A 15,292-nucleotide genomic window follows, 5' to 3' on the forward strand; every position below is an offset into this window, starting at 1 on the left:
TCGGTTTGGCTATTGCAGTATCAACAAAATCGTTAATCATAATAACATTATGAATTACAATATGAATCCTACATATAATGCAAAAAAAGTATAAAAAGAGTTGTAGTTGAAATGTCCCGTTCATATTGATTATAAACGTTCCATATTAATTGATTTCGTCGCGAGGTTTTGACCTCTATATGAGACGTTTTTCAAAGACTGCATTCATTTTTAAAACAACCATAACCTTTATTTTATCGATAAAGGTTTAAAAAGCATTACGTAGATTATCAAATAATGATAATCTAAATTATACCGTTTACACACGACCATTACATAATGGTTTATAATAAGAATATATTACATCAAAAATAAGTTTCTTGAATGCAGTTTTTACATAATATCATACAAGCATGGACTCCAAATATTGTCCTTATTTTAGTATGCAACAGCGGAAGCTCTTAATAATCACATGAGAATAAACATGCTTTAAACGTCAACAAAAATGTTGGTGAGTTATAGGTTTAACCTATATATTTATCAATCGAAATAATAGACCACAAGATTTCATATTTCAATACATCCCATACATAGAGATAAAAATCATTCATAAGGTGAACACCTGGTAACCGACATTAACAAGATGCATATAGAATATCCCCATCATTCCGGAACACCCATCGGACATGATAATTTCTAAGTACTAAAGCATTCCAAATTCTAGAATGGGGCTTGTTGGGCCCGATAGATCTATCTTTAGGATTCGCGTCAATTTGAGGGTCTGTTCCCAAATTCTTAGGCTACCAAGCTAAAAAGGGGCATAATCGGCTTCGATCATTCACCCATATAAAGTAGTTTCATTTACTTGTGTCTATTTCGTAAAACATTTATAAATTTGCATGTATTCTCATCCCAAAATATTAGATTTTAAAAGTGGGACTATAACTTACTTTCACAGATTTTTACTTCGTCGGGAAGTAAGACTTGGCCACTGGTCGATTCACGAACCTATAACAAATATGTACATATATATCAAAGTATGTTCAAAATATATTTACAACATTTTTAATACGTTTTAATGTTTTAAGTTTATTAAGTCAGTTGTCCTCGTTAGTAACCTACAACTAGTTGTCCATAGTTAGATGTACAGAAAATAAATTGATATATATTATCTTGACCCAATCCACGACCCAGTGTATACACGTCTCAGGCTAGATCACAATTCAAAGTATATATATTTTTGGAATCAACCTCAACCCTGTATAGCTAACTCCAACATTACTGCATATAGAGTGTCTATGGTTGTTCCAAATAATATATATAGATGGGTCGATATGATATGTCAAAACATTTGCATACGTGTCTATGGTATCCCAAGATTACATAATATATTAGAATACATGTATAATACAATACAAGTTAGTGATGTTAAAGCGAAGGTGTACGAAATATATTATTATTTTAATATGAAATACGATACAATCTACACAAGTTTTATTTAATTTACGGATGAGATATACCTAAACCTTGCTATAATACTTATAGGCAGTGTACCTAATCGTAAAGTAGTTTAGCTTTTAGTAAGTCCGGTTCGTTCCACAGGGAGCTAGTGATTACGTACTATATTTTTAACAACTATATTTATACAAAAATATATATATATATATATATATATATATATATATATATATATATATATATATATATATATATATATATAGTAATAATAATATATAAATGGGGGTTTTATCGTTTAATGACTGGTTTGTCAATTTTATATTTTTAAGCGTAAAGATAAATGACAATAATTAAAGTGCGTAAATAAATAAATGACGATAAATAAAATAACAATAAATAAAATTGCGATAGAATATGAAATAAAAGAATTATGCTTATTTAAACTTCCGTAATCATGATGTTTGACATTTGATTTTAATTAATTGTTACCCGGGTTAATTGTCCTTTGTCCTGGTTTATTTGATACCTATCTGGTTTTTGTCCATAATAGTCCACCGGTTATAAATATAAAGTGCGAGTGTCCTCGTCAAATTACCCTTATACCCGAAGTCAAATATTCCTACTAATTAAGGATTTAAACTGTGACGCAGTTATCACTTCTGTCAACAATTACACCAGTTATCACTGTATGTAATCCACCCCTGTTTTGATTAGATATGAATATTAATTTACCCACTTGATCAGTTTGAATAATCAATTACCCAACCTGAATAATTAATTAAATAATTATAATAGATTCCATATGAATGTCACTAAATAGGACAACCATAATCATTATTAATTATTAGGTTAATTAATTTGAAGATAGGTTCGACAGACTCTAATGAGTTGTCACTCAATTAGACAATACCCCCATCTATTAATAGTCAATAGTCTAATTTCCACAAGTGTCGATCTTTTGCCCAAACCTTAATTATGGTCCAAAGTTCAATAACCCCGTCTTAATATTTAGTCAAACATCACGATTACTTCGACTTAAATAAGCATAATAATAACTCAGTTACGAGACATTAATTTAAAAAGGAAGAACATAGCTTATAGTGATTATTTTCGCGTAGCGTTACAGGACAGAGTTCCGACTTTAAAACCCGTAAAACATTTCTTACAATAAACCAATTATTATTAATCTTAATTTAAACTTAAAATTATAAATATTAATATAAATTACATATAGGGAGAAAGAAAGAAATTGAGGTGTGTCCATTGCTTGCATCCGTAGCATCTATTTATAGCAATATGAAATGCACTGTGGGCTGCTTGAAAATTAGCTGGATGTTGATGTTTGTTGGAAGTATTTGCAACTTGTTGATTTCAATCTTTCAATCCTCCGTGATTGATTATTTATATATTTATATTATATTTATTATTATATTATTATTATTATCATGAATTATTTAAATATTATATTATATTCTTGAGCATAGTTGACTTGTAATTTTAGCTCCGTTGAGTCGTACGTTGATAGTTGGTTCATGTCCCAGTTCTGGATTTTCGAACGCCTTTTCGTATGCTTAGATATCTTGTACTTTATGTTTCGCGGCTTGTACTCTTGTCATTGTTAGACGTTATTCATCAATAAATTGAATCACTTGGAGTGTAACTTGTACGTTTGAGCATTTTGGACGTTCTCGTCTTTCAAATCTTCATTTTCGACTTTAAATCTTCATTTTTGAGCGATTTTCGTCTTCGCAATTATTTATTTAAACTATTACGACTAAAAATAAGGAAATTACAATAAAAAACATTACATTTTGGAATGATATTGCGTCTAAATATATGATCATTTTAGGCAATATCAAATATCCCCACACTTGAACGTTGCTTGTCCTCATGCAATACAGAACTTGAAATTAAATCACACTTCACTCGAATCACTTTTTTATTCTCACACTTTTTACATCAATGATTTTAATACAGCGGTATAAACAATGATAGTAACGATATGGTTTACAGTCCCACATGACTATGAAAATTTAGATCCTTTAAGGAAATTGGATCTTTATGAAAACATTTGATCTTTTGAAAATTCAAGCTAGATTTTACCCTAGACAAGTTTTCCGGAATAACCCTTCACCGGTGTTTGCAAAATATTTTTGTGGGTTGTGTGGGTTTCAGATTTGAAAATTTTAGCTCAAAACTTGCGGTTTGTGTCACCCACTTGCTAACCTTGTATTAGGTAAGCAACACGTCCAGTATACTTGCTCCGTATATTACCTTTCGGTAAACTAGCGTCAGGTTGTAAAGGAAAGCGATGAACAAGCAACTGTTAAGGCAATGTCTAATGACATGCTTTTGATTATGTTCCACATCGTGTCGGATGCAATTACTATCCTTTGTAGGAGAAATAGTAAAGATCACCCTATAATTTTTCGATCTGGCACAAGGTCATGTCTTCGACCATGTTATGCAACCACCGTTCTTACGGTTGACACCCGATTTAGTTCAGGTGACCTAATGAATTACAGGTGAATTCCTAGGATTTTACGTTCAATGGTAATGAACGCATTAAAAATGGGTTTTCAGAAAATAATTCGGTTGTATTTTTGATCAAAATATTTTCTCGTTCAAGCTCGAGTTTAGATATCATCGAATTCCATGAGTTTGTAATTCTCAATCTTTAAGGTCAATCTCAAGGATTGAGTAATATCAGGCTTAAAAGCTGATTTTTAATCTTTAAGGAGATTATCCTTTCTGGGAGTCTGATTCTTTAGTCTTATCAAGCTAATTTGCACGGCGCCCTCCCCATTTTACTTGACAAATCCTCTCATAGTTAGGATAAGTCTGACCACTTGGTGACCCTGTTTGATGCTGAGGTCCGTGGATTTCCAGCTGATTTTCGAGAAAACTTTTCAAGATTTTTCGTAGACTCTACAACTGGTCTGGATGACAACTTCCTGACCTAAATCAAGAAGCGCATTTCTTTTTCGGAAGACTTTACTTCCTTTTAATGATGGAATTGATTCATCGTGTAGATCCATCTTTTCTTTTATCTTTATTATAATATTACGGGTAAAACAGTTAATTTAGTCCAAAACAAAAGCACCTGCAATAAACTTTACAGAAACATGTGATAAATAGTTTTATTGAATAACTTGGTACATTCTCCCCACACTTAGTTTTTTTTCTTTGCCTTTTATTCTCCTTTATTCCATTTTAAATGAATTCAAGCGTTTTAGGTTATTTCTCAATTTATGTCCTTTTCGAGGTAACGATAATTTCGGTATTAACACCTAGTTTTCATCGTTCATAAATATGTATAAACATGATTTTGAATTCATTTAGTTGAAAATTTTTCAAATTTTCACAAAATTTGGCAATTAAACCAAGTATAAACTCGAGAGAATTTATAACCCTTCCCCACACTTAAGATCTTGCAATGCCCTCATTTGCAAGAAATCAGTAAAAATTTAAATTCATGAGGGTGATTAGTGTAGAAAAATGATTAAAAATACCGAGTTTGCAAACATATTGTTTTATATCACATTTGATATTTTACGTCTTGTCTTTAAAATTAGTAGCTTTTGCTGAACATAATGTCAGTTTTTGAAAGTGTGCTATTTTACCATGTTTTGTACATAATATAAACTACAAAAAAATATATACATAATATTTTTTTGTATAAAACGTTTATTTGTTAAAACAATTTAAATGAATAATTTTTTTAACATTTTTTTTTCCTTTTACTTTAGGTATAGGTAGTTTCGGTACGTTTACCTAGTCCGTCCCTCGATAAAATTTTAAAATTTGTCATTTTAAAGTGATTGTTTTAAAAGCAAAGATTTTCGGGTTTTTTTTTTAAATATTTTTGGCATACTTTAGATCAATAAGATTAAAAATAATGATAACAAAATTTCTCGTCCCGCCCTTGGATAAAGCATTTTCGGTTCAAAGACCTAGTCTTCAACTTACGATGAATTTTGGAAATCAATTTTTAACTTAATGAAATAAAGTAAATTTTGTTTTTAAATTCACACCAAACTTAAATTTAAAAAGCATATAAAATTTCATATAAATATTATTATTTTTTTATATACATTAATTTTACAATTTTACATTTAAAATAATATAGTTATATATTAATTATAAAAATAAGGTAAAAATAAAATTAAAATCTTTTTGGTCTTTTATCCCACTTTAATCAATCAAATATTATCAAAAATATACGTCCCTCTTTTGGGTAAAATAATTTCGGCTATATTACCTAGTTTTACTCCTGACGAATTTTTGAAATATTTTGGATTGATTGATTAAAGATATTTATACCTTAAGAATAAACGGTAAATTTCGCAGTGATGTAATAAATTTTTGTATGATATCAATAATTTCGGTTTCGCATACCTAATTTTATTGAATATCAATTTAATACTTTATAGCGAACGATTCAGCGTTTATTATCAAAAGGTTAAAAGCAATAAAAAAAATAAAAAAAAAACTGTAAATACTTACCTGTGAGAAAGAATTCTCAGAGACCTGCTTTAGCCGACTCATAGGAGAGTCGTACGAATTAGTTTTCCATAGCTACGTAAGCGTATCCATGAATTTTTAATAAATTTTCGTCTAAACATATGAATGGTCCTTCTCTGCATAAAGTAACGAACTCGGTATTGGAATGTGTCTGATTGTTCGAACATTTCCCTTCGTGTGACCATTTTTCACATTTGTGACATCTTTCAAGGTGTCGTGCTCTTCTTTTCGCTACGGATTTTGATTTTCCTTTACCAAAATGTATCTTATTATGATTATTCCTGAGTTCTTTTCTCACTTCGTCCATTTTGCCTCTTATGAATGATACCACTTCACTCGGGAGGGTGTCATTATTAAGTTTAGTAATCATAGCGTGTAGTAGTAGACCATGGTTCAAATCAAAGGAATTCTTCATCTCGTAAAACCTAAAAAATTAAAAATTCAGAATGGGGGGAGAAGACTAGTTCTTTAGGGTCTGCTAGGGAAAGACCATTCGGATTTCATTTTCGAGAACTACACGAGAACAGAATATCTAACTCTAACAGAAATATATATTATCCTTAAAAGATTCGAATATTCCCACACTTAGTTAGCTGTGGTGTCAAAATTGTGATTAACTTCATCTTCAACTTCCATTGGATTATCTATGTAATGTCTAACTCTGTGACCATTAACTTTAAATTCAATCCCATTTGAATTTATTAATTCTACTGTTCCGTATGGGAAAACTCTTTTGACTATGAATGGTCCAGACCATCTTGATTTTAATTTTCCAGGAAATAGCTTGAATTGTGAATTGAAAAGAAGAACTCTGTCTCCTTCCTTAAATTCTTTTGAACTTCTGATTCTTTTATCATGTTATTTCTTTGTTCTTTCCTTATAGATTAACGAATTTTCATATGCTTCATGTCTTAATTCCTCTAATTCATTTAATTGACTTAAACGTAGACGTCCGGCTTCATGCAAATCAAGATTACACGTCTTCAAAGCCCAAAATGCGTTGTGCTCAATTTCTACTGGAAGGTGACATGCTTTTCCGTAAATGAGTTTAAAAGGTGTGGTACCAATTGGAGTTTTGTAGGCTGTTCTAAAAGCCCAGAGTGCATCCTCCAATTTTATGGACCATTCCTTTGGATTCGATCCTACGGTTTTCTCTAGAATACGTTTTAAAGCTCGGTTGGTATTTTCAACTTGTCCACTTGTTTGTGGATGATAAGCGGTTGAGATTTTATGAGTTACTCCATATCTTTTGAGAACTTTCTCAAGTTGATTATTACAAAAATGAGTACCACGATCACTTATTAAAGCTTTCGGTGTTCCGATCCTTGCAAAAAGACGTTTTAAAAAATTGACTACAACTCGTGCATCGTTAGTTGGGAGAGCTTGTGCTTCCGCCCATTTAGATACATAATCAATGGCAACGAGAATGTAGAGATTATTATGAGATTTTGGAAATGGACCCATAAATTCAATACCCCAAACGTCAAATATTTCACATACTTGAATGACATTTTGTGGCATTTCATCATGTTGACTTATTTTTCTGGCCCTTTGACAAGCATCACAGGATTTACAAAGAAGGTGTGCGTCTTTGAAAATTGTAGGCCAATAGAATCCAGAGTCATAGACTTTTTGTGACAACCCGGAAATTTTCGACCAAATTTAAACTTTAATCTTTATATATTCCCGACACGATAAGCAAAGTTTGTAAGTTGAATCTCAAGAATTTTAAACTGTGTTCATACATTCATTTAACCTCAACCAAGTTTCAATGATTCACGAACCATTATATGAACAAATCTGATTATATAGGTATATGTGTATATATTATAACTTGAAAACATTAACCAAGTATTAGACGTATAATACTTTACATAAACGTATTTGTTTCTTAATATATTCAAATAGTTATCAATGGAATTAGAAGAAGTTATCAAATGAGTGATTTAACAATTACATTGTATGATTGCGCGTCTCTATTGAGAGGTCCACTTTGATTTAGAAAACCTTTCTTTTTTTAACGGCATCTGGAATATTGGTAAAAGTGATTTACAAAAGTGTCATTAACGAGAGGTAGTCAAAAGTTAGTAATCAATTCCGTTTAAATTTCAAAATTGTACTTACTATGATTAACTCGTGTCTCTTGATAAATCAACCACTTTAGTTTTCATATTAAAAACATTATTTGGTAAAATAACTACAATTATTTAAAACGAGTTAAAACGAACATTGAAAGATAATTGGTTGTGAAAGACTAAAATATTATCACTATATAAATATTTCAAACATATCTATTATGTACAAATTTACAATCCTAAATAAAAATATATATATATTTTAACTTAGTAATAAAATGTCCTGATTTAAAATAATATGTTTTGATAAACAACGAGTCACTGATTTATAGAAGCAAATGACCACAACGCTCAATTTTATAAGTTACATTTTTATTAAAGTGATTTATTGACGAATAAGTCAAATTATTATTAAAGGTACACGTCGCGTAACGAAAAAGGCTAGTTTTCTAAACATACGAAAGTGCGCTCGAAAAACCGAAAGTGGTACATGAGTCGAGTGACAACGTACGAGTCATTTTTGTAAAAATTATATTTTTACCATGAGCGTAAATATAATATAATATTTAATTAATTCTAAAGATTAAATATATTAAATATTATATATATATATATATATATATATATATATATGTGTGTGTGTGTGTGTGTGTAATATAAGTGTTCGTAATAGATTACAATGAATGATGAGCTGTAAACGATGGCCATGCAATGTGGGGTTTCAGAAAGTGGCTATAAAACTCGCTGGTCACAATTCAAACTATCTATATCTCTATCTAAATTACTCCGTAGATATTTATTTATTTATTTACTATTTCTACTAATATTATTATTATTATTATTATTATCAATCAAAATATTATTATTAGTAGTATTAGTGTAATTATTAGTATTATTATACATAAAAATATTACGACGAAGTCATGAGCGAGTTATTTTAAAACTGGTTTTCAAGTAGGATAGGGCTAAGGAAATTATGGGTTATAGCTATGGAGGTGATGGGTATGGTTCATGGGTATGCTCATGAGGTCAATCTAGTGTTTATCATCTCCGTTGCGTCTACGTACCTTTCCTGCAATATTGAATCTCAATATTGATACGTGAGTACTCGTAAATTAATTTTTACATATTAATAGTGTATCCCTGACTAGTGCTCGAGTATATAGGATTATGCATGCTTGTACTTTTAATATTGCCCTTAGATAGGTTGTGTTGGACTTTAAATTAGTTACACATGCGGTTGAGATAAGGTATAAGATATGCATGTCCTTGAAAAGCTAGCGAAAAATTAAGAACTTTTCCTTTAGATACCGAATGGTTTCGATGAACGGATTAGAAGTTATAGTCAATTGAATATTTGTATTATTATTAAAAATGATTATTTTTATCGTCATTATTATCGTCATTCTAATTTTATCTTATTATTATTATTATTATTATTATTATTATCAATAAGGGATTTATCATTGAAAATTATTATTTTTATCGTTATTATCTTTAAAGTTATTATTATTATTATTATTATTATTATTATTATTATTATTATTATTATTATTATTATCATTAATATATATATATATATATATATATATATATATATATATATATATATATATATATATATATATATATATATATATATCATTATTCAAAAATGGTTATTGTTATTGTTATTGTTATTATTATTATTATATTATCATTAAAATAATTATTAGTATTATCGTTAATAAAGTTATAAGTAATTATTACTATTAGTATTATTGTAATTAAAACTAATATTAGTAACACCTAATTATTTTAATTACTATTATTATCGTTATTATGAACACGATGTAAAAGACGATTAAAAGCTATTAAACGAAAAAATTAGGAAATAATGAGTAAGAGCATTATGATGAAATTAATATAAGCTATTAATTTAGATAAAATTATTGTTCTTATTATTTTTATCATTATTATTATTATTAAAAGTATCGTTGGTATTAAAACTATCAGTTTTTAACGAAAATTATCATTTTAATAGAAATGACATTGTTACAATAAAATATCATTATTATTAACATTTTAAATAGAATTATTATTTTTTTAAAGATAATATTAAAAAGTATCGTAAATATTAAAATTATCATAATTAGAATTATCGTTGTATCATAATGTCATCTTAGAAATTATAAATATTGATATTTTTATAATAATTATTATTATTACAAAATAATACAACTTTTACTTACTATTATTATAGATATTATTTTATCAAATAAATATGTGATACAAACATATTTTACTACTTGTAATAAATTACTTTAATAATACCTATCATATTATCTTTATGATATTAAATGAACTCTATAAATTTTATTACTTAATATATATAAAAGTATATTTTATTATATAAATTTTAATATAAAATTTTATTTATTAATAAATGAATTATATTATTTACTCTAATAAATCTTTTAAAAATATTTAAAAATATAAAATGACGATATTTAAAATATATTATAATCATGTATAAATTTTGGAAATCATTTTGAGTCAAATTGACTTTTGTTGACTTTTGCATATTAGTCTCGAGCATTAGGATTGTGGTACACTATGACCTGACCTAATTGTTAGACAAATATTAACCAAAATATAAATATATATAATTAATTTAGGTTCGTGAATCCGAGGCCAACCTTGCACTTGTTCCATGACGTTATATGTATTTTTACTACGAAATACAGTATGATGAGTTTCATTTGCCTTTTTACCCTTTATATTTTTGGGCTGAGAATACATGCGCAATTTTTATAAATGTTTTACGAAATAGACACAAGTAATCGAAACTACATTATATGGTTGAATGATTGATGTGTGCGAGGTGGTGTATAAAATAGTTATATTTTTACAAGGAAATACTATTAAATACGATACAATTTTACACAAGTGATTTATTTATTTATAGAGTGGATATACCTAAACCTTGCTACAGCACTTATAGGCAGTGTACCTAATCGTACAGTAGTGTAGTTTTTAGTAAGTCCGGTTCGTTCCACAGGGAGACTTAAACTAGTTCAACGCTATATTAGTTTTAACTTGTAATTGCAAAATACAAAAATATAAATATGTAATATTATTATTATAAAAGGGGGTTTTTACCGTTTAATGACCGGTTTGTCGATTTTAAAACTTTAGTCGCAGTTAAAACCTAATGTAAAATATTAAAAATAAATATAACTTAATTTAAGGCGTAAAGTAAATAACGATAATGAAATTGCGATAATTAAAAGTGCGATAAAATAAAATTGCGATAATTAAAGAGTACGATAATTAAAAATGCAATTAAATAAAATGACAATAAATAAAAGTGCGATAATTAAAAATGCAATTAAATATGAAATTAAAGAATTATGCTTATTTAAACTTCCATAATCATGATGTTTGACGTGTTGATTTTTAGTTTATTCCCATGGGTTAATTGTCCTTTGTCCTGGATTATTCGATATGTCCATACGGATTTGTCCATAATAGTCCATCAGTCATAATCATAAAGTGCGAAAGTCTTCGTCAAATTATTCTTATTCCCGAAGTTAAATATTCCAACTAATTGGGGATTCGAATTGTAACAAGGTCTTAATACTTTGTTTAATGAATACACCAGGTTATCGATTGCGTGTAGTCCAAGGTTTTATTACTTTGTTAACAATTACACCAATTACCCTTGAATGTAATCCACCCCTGTTTCAATAAGTCTATTAACTATTAATCCAGTTCCGTGTCCGGTAAAATGAACAATTATTGGTATTTATAGATATCCCGCCCACCGTACCCAGTCAAGCGTATGTGGTTATATATAAATACATCAAATTATAAGTCTATATATTAAATTAAAGAGGTGTCGTTTAGTTAATATAAAGCCCATTAATAGCCCATAGTCTAATTTCCACAAGTGTCGTTCTTTTGTCCAAACCCCAATTATGGTACAAAGCCCAATTACCCAATTTTAATATTTAGCCCAACATCACGATTACTTCGGAATTAAATAAACATAATAATAACTTAGCTACGAGACATTAATTTAAAAATAACATTAACCATAACTTACAGTGATTAAAAATAGCGTAGCGTTACACGGACAGAATTTCGACTTACACCCTTACAACATTCGCTAACATACCCTTATTATTAGAATTTAAAATTAAAATTAAAATTAAAATTATAATATATATATATATATATATATATATATATATATATATATATATATATATATATATATATATATATACGTGAGTGAGATAGAGAGATGGATATTGTGTAAAAATTTCGTCCAAAACTCGCGAACTTCATAGCACCTGACCTGATACTGTTAGCCATGCGATCGCATGGAAAATGGTCATGCTGGCCATGCGATCGCATGGCCCTGGAATCTAGCTCACATGTCTTTGTTTGCATTCTGCCGACGGTTTTTATTATAATATATAATATATAAATAATTTATATAATTATTTAAATATTATATTTTATTCGTATGCATAGTTGACTTGTAATTTTTAGTCCGTTGCATCGCGCGTTGAGAGTTGACTTTGGTCCCGGTTCCGGATTTTTGAACGTCGTTGCGTACAATTTAATATCTTGTATTTTGCATTTCGCGTCTTGTTCTCTTGTAATTTTGAGACGTTTCTCACCAATAATTTGAAACCACTTTGATTGTACTTTGTACTTTTGAGCTTTTTGGTCGTTTGCGTCTTTAATTCGTCGAATCTGTCTTTTGTCTTCACCTTTTATTATTTAAACGAATATCACTTGTAAATAGAACAATTGCAACTAAATGCTTGTCTTTTTTGAGGGATAATGCTATGAAATATATGTTCATTTTTAGCATTATCAAATATTCCCACACTTGAGCGTTGCTTGTCCTCAAACAATATAGTCTTGAAATAAAAATACTAGAATCACTTCTTTATTCTTCACACTTTGTGCATTAGTGATTTCTATACGGCGGTATAAACAATGGTAGTAACGTTGTGGTTTACAGTCCCACATGACTATAAAAATTTAGATCCTTTAAGGAAATTGGATCTTTATGAAAACATTTGATCTTTTGAAAATTTAATCTAGCTTTTACCCTAGATAAGTTTTTCGGAATAACCCTTCACCAGTGTTTGCAAATTGTTTTTGTGGGTTTGGTGGGTTTCAAATTTGAAAATTTTAGCTCAAAACTTGTGGTTTTGTGTCACCCACTTGCTAACCTTGTATTGGGAAAGCAACACATCCAGTATACTTGTTCCGTATATTACCTTTCGATAAACTACCGTCCGGTTGTAAAGGAAAGCGTTGAACAAGCAACTGTTAAGGCAATGTCCCCTGACATGCTTTTAATTATGGTCTATAACGTGTCGGATGCAATTACTATCCTTGGTAGGAGCAATAGTAAAGCTCACCTTATAGTTTTTCGGTCTGGCACAAGGTCCTGTCTTTGACCATATTATGCAACCACCGTTCTTACGGTTGACACCCGATTTGGTTCAGGTGACCTAATGAATTCCAGGTGAATTCCTAGGATTTTACGTTCAATGGTAATGAACGCATTAAAAATGGGTTTTCAGAAAACAAATCGGTTTGTAATTTTGATCAAAATATTTTCTCGTTCAAGCTCGAGTTTAGATATCATCGAATTCCATGAGTTTGTAATTCTCAATCTTTAAGATCAATCTCTAGGATTGAGTAATATCAGGCTTAAAAGCTGATTTTTGATCTTTTAAGGAGATTATCCTTTCTGGGGATCTGATTCATTAGTCTTATCAAGCTAATTTGCACGGCGTCCTCCCCACTTTACGAGACAGATCCTCTCATGGTTAGGATAATCTGACCACTTGGCGACCCTGTTTGATGCTGAGGTCCGTGGATTTCCTGCTGATTTTAGTGATGACTTTTCTAGGTTTTTCGTCAACCTACAGCTGGTCTGGACGACAACTTCCTGACCTAAATCAAGAAGCGCGTTTCTTTTTCGGAAGACTTTACTTCCTTTTAATGATGGAATTGATTCATCGTGTAGCTCCATCTTTCTTTCAAATATATTACAGTAAATCGGGTAAAACTGATAAAATTGTCCAAAACAAAAGTATCTTCAGTTATTTGTACAAAAATATGTGATATATGTTCAAAATAACTTGGTAAATTTTTCCCACACTTGGCTTTTATTTTCCTTTTTATTGTCCTCTATTCCATTTTAAATGAATTCTAACATTTTGGGTTGTTTCTCAATTTATGTTCCTTCCGAGGTAACAATAATTTCGGTGTTAACACCTAGTTTTATCGTTCATAAATATGTATAAACATGATTTTGAATTCATTTAATTGAAAATTTTGAAAAATTTTACTAGAATTGGGTAGTCAGTATATAAGACTAGGGCTGTTCTTTATTATCAGAGAGCACTAGATTCTAATACAACTACTGCGTTACTAGTATTTCTAATGGTAACCAAGTGTATAAGTCAAAAAATTTTAAAATTCCGAAAGAATTTAACCCCTTCCCACACTTAAGATCTTGCAATGCCCTCATTTGCAAGAAATCAGTAACAATTTAAATTATTGAGGGTGATTAGCGTAGAAAAATGATTAAATTTTACCAAAATTTCCAAACATATTGGCGTTTGTTTGCTGAATGATAAATGGTGCACATCATTTGTTCATTCCGTCTTGTTGTTACATCACATTTGTTTTTCGTTTTGTCGTCAAAAGTATTAGCTTTTGCTGAACTTAATGCCAGTCTTTGAAAATGCGCTGTTTTACCCTGTTGTGTATAATTGACAATATACATACATACAAATATAAACAAGCATTTTAATTTGAAATGGGACTTAAAATCCCACTTTCAAATCAAATATGAAATATTAGTACAACATAATAAAAATATTAAATATTACAATAAAAGTATCACAATATATTATCTTTAAACATAATTAAATAAAAATAATTAAAAGATAAAAATCATAGAAATCACCAATAGGAACTATATCAATCTGGATAGGGGTTCCAGTTCATGTCGTCGTCCGGGTTCCATGGTTGGTGATAGGTGTACTGGTATGCCTGGTTAGGGTCGTAGAGAGTAAATGGCGCTCTCAGCTCGGGCTGGTGTGGAGGATAGTAAGCTGGTCGGGTCGGGACGTAGTGCTCCTGAGGTGACAGCCGACTCATAATCTGATGCTGATGATAGTCCCATCTATCATGCTGTCGTTGCCTGGAATGCTCGTAATCATTCCGGGATTGCC

This window comes from Rutidosis leptorrhynchoides, chromosome 1 (genome assembly GCF_046630445.1).
Source record: "Rutidosis leptorrhynchoides isolate AG116_Rl617_1_P2 chromosome 1, CSIRO_AGI_Rlap_v1, whole genome shotgun sequence".
Lineage (NCBI taxonomy): Eukaryota > Viridiplantae > Streptophyta > Magnoliopsida > Asterales > Asteraceae > Rutidosis > Rutidosis leptorrhynchoides.